The following is a 3088-nucleotide window of genomic DNA, read 5'->3' on the forward strand; positions in this document are numbered from 1 at the left end:
TTTGTAAAGAGATGGGGGGGGCTGTGGGTGTCTGTCTGAGGTTTGGAGCCTGGGGAGAGGGGGTCCCTGCATACCCTGGCAGCATGTAAGGTACTGTGGGTCAGGAGTAAGGGGCAGCAGCAGGGCTGGGTATGCTGTGGCTTAGGGCTGAAGGGCGGATACAGACACACACACTTGCAGACACACAGACCGCACCCAGCTGGAAAGTGGAGGGGAAGGGGCAGGGGGTGCAGATTGAGGCCCCCATGGTGTGGGAGGAAGTGGGGCAGGAGCTGGCATGAATGGGGCCCCGGGGGCTGGGGTGGGTTGTATGACAGAGGGAGCCCAGAGCAGGCACCCCTGAGGGAGGCGTGGGGAAGCATATGCCCCCCAGATTTGTGCGCAGGGCAGAGGGGCTGCCCACTGTGGGTCTGGGGCTCTGCACCATGCTGCCTTTGCCCCAAGAGCCGCATGATGCCATTGCTACCTGCCAGACAGCAGGAGGCACGCTGGCCTCGTGACTGAGCTCCTGGGGTAAAGGCAGCAGGATGCAGTGCCCCAGCCTGAAATGGGCAGCCCACCTCTGCCCCGCGCACAAATCTGGAGGCCGCGCTGTCTCTAACTGACTGCCACTCTATGCACCCTTCTTCTACTTTCATAGTATTCCCAGTTGTGATTAAACTGAATCATCTGTCATCACTTCTGTGCAACTGTAACTTCTCAACCCATCTGCTCATACAGATTTACAGGCTGGACACTATTAGAAAAAAAATCCCCTTATCCCAAGTCCAGGGGGGCTATACCTGAACCCGATGATCTGTAAGGTCCCTTCTAGCCCCTAACATCTATGAAACTATCCCTTGCTTCTGCTTATGCAGCTCCAACCTGCATTGGCTTTTGCTTTTCCTGCCTCTAGTTTGGTAAAACTATTTGACTTGTTCCCCAAACCTCTCCTTTCCCTGTGCTTTGAATAATTCCCTCCTCCCCCATACATGTTTTTGTATGTTTCCATAATCTAATTTAATTTAAATTTCCTTTTTTTTTTCATTCTTGTGACCTCAGAACCACAGACCTGAAACTAAGACAAAGATTTCAGGCCATTTAGAGAGCTTAAAAGGTCCAGGAATGCTGACAGATCTTTGCTTTCAGCGTATTGATTATTTTGGGGAGGTAAGTATTGCTTACCTGCGCCTTGCCAGAAAACACCAGCTCAAGATCAGCAAGGACTTTACTGTTTGCTGCTTCCATACAGAAAAAAAATTAAGTGAATGAAAACTGAACAGCCTCCTTGTTACTTTCATTTCCTTGTTTCTTCCTCTTTTTTAAGTGGAATAAAGCAACATGTGGTCTTAATGGAAGAGGGGAGTCCTGCATAATTTTGCCCATTATTTTCCAGTACTTTTGTTTGATATCCATTTCTGCTCTTAGGAGCCATTGCTGCTGCTGTCATGTCTTCTATCAGGCAGCTCCATGTTCACTCACAACAGCTACAGAAAGTTTCTGAGGAAAAATGTTAGGTGTTTTTGTGAGCCCCTGAAACCAGAACGAGATGAGGAAAGCTATGGAAAGTGTATATAGAAGTACTCCTTTCTATCCCTCCAAGAAGCTTCCCCAAGATTGATATTACCACTAACATGCTGTGTTTGTACTCTAGAAATGGGACTGTATCTTGACAAGTTAACTCTGAACAGGTTAGTTGTCCCAAGCAAATGCCAAGGGCAATGCACTTATATCTTCAAAGTTAAATCAAAGGTTGGAGCAAAAAAGCCAGCACTCAGCAGAAGGAACTATTTGACTCCTATCTATTGTTTCATTTGTTACTGTGGTTTTGTTCCATTATTAATGACACCAGAAAGAGAGAACAAACATGAGATCCTCTGCGGGGACACAGACGAGGCAGGAAAGAAAACTGGAATTAACCAAAATGGGTAGGAAAACGTAGGGCTATAATAAGGCAAGCTAAAAAAAAAAAATCGAGAACTTGCTGGAGACATAAAACAATAAAAAATTATTTAAGTACATTACAAGCAGGAAACCTGCCAGGGAGTCAGTTCAGTCACTGGATGATCACGGTGTAAAAACAGATTGGAAATAAGTTAGGCCTACTGCAAAAGAATGAAATTAATCCTTTGCATCTGTCTTTATTGTAGAAGATGTGAGGGAGGTTCCTCACCAGAGCCACTCCTCCTCCCAGGGGACAAATCAATAGAAACTGACTCATATGGAGCTATCAGGAAATAAGGTTTGAAGCTGGTAACAGCAACCAATTGCCAGGACCAGACGGCATTTACCCTAGAGTCCATACTCCAAATTGTCAAACTCTTTAGCATGCAACCTTCACCAAAAACAACCTTGGTCCCAGAGGACTGGAGTTTTGCAAATGTTAACTCCACTCTTTAAAAAAGGCTCAGGATAGGCAGGGGCAGGACCAGGCAACTAGAGGGAACAGGCTAAATTCTGTTTCTGAGAAATCTGTAGAAAGATAGTAAAAATGGGGTTGTCCAGTTCATGGGTAAAACAAATTTGATGTGGAGAAATCAGTGTGGCTTTGCTAAAGCAAGAACATGACTCACCACCAGCCTGTTGGAGTTCTCTGAGGGCAGCAACAAGCATGCAGATCATTGTGATCTGGTTGATATAGTATATTTTGACTTCCAAAAAGCCTCCACAAAGCCTCACATCAAAGGGCATTTGTACACACCACAAGATTTCCCATTAACCCATATGCAGTGTAGGTGGAGCAATGTTCTGGGGCCCCCACCAGTGGGATCCCCAGTACCCAATGAATATTAATCCACCTCAAAACCACAAAAACAACACCCAACCACCCACCCAATGCTAGTGCTGCTTTACAAAAAGCGCCTCAGTGCTCAGGTTTTGCAAATAGTTTCACAAAAGACAGGAGTGAGTGAAACGATTAATTCTCTTTTACATAACAATCCTTTAATGTTTTGACCGTTTTATTTTCCTTTTCATTGGTAAAACCCTGAGTCAGTGTGGAAATACACAGTCCATTCATGGTGCATTTCAGTGTATTCACAATAAGAACCAAGATACCCACTCACTCACTCACTCACCCTGAAGGGCAGAAACAAAGAATAAAGCAGGG

Source organism: Alligator mississippiensis, chromosome 1 (genome assembly GCF_030867095.1).
Source record: "Alligator mississippiensis isolate rAllMis1 chromosome 1, rAllMis1, whole genome shotgun sequence".
Taxonomy (NCBI): domain Eukaryota; kingdom Metazoa; phylum Chordata; order Crocodylia; family Alligatoridae; genus Alligator; species Alligator mississippiensis.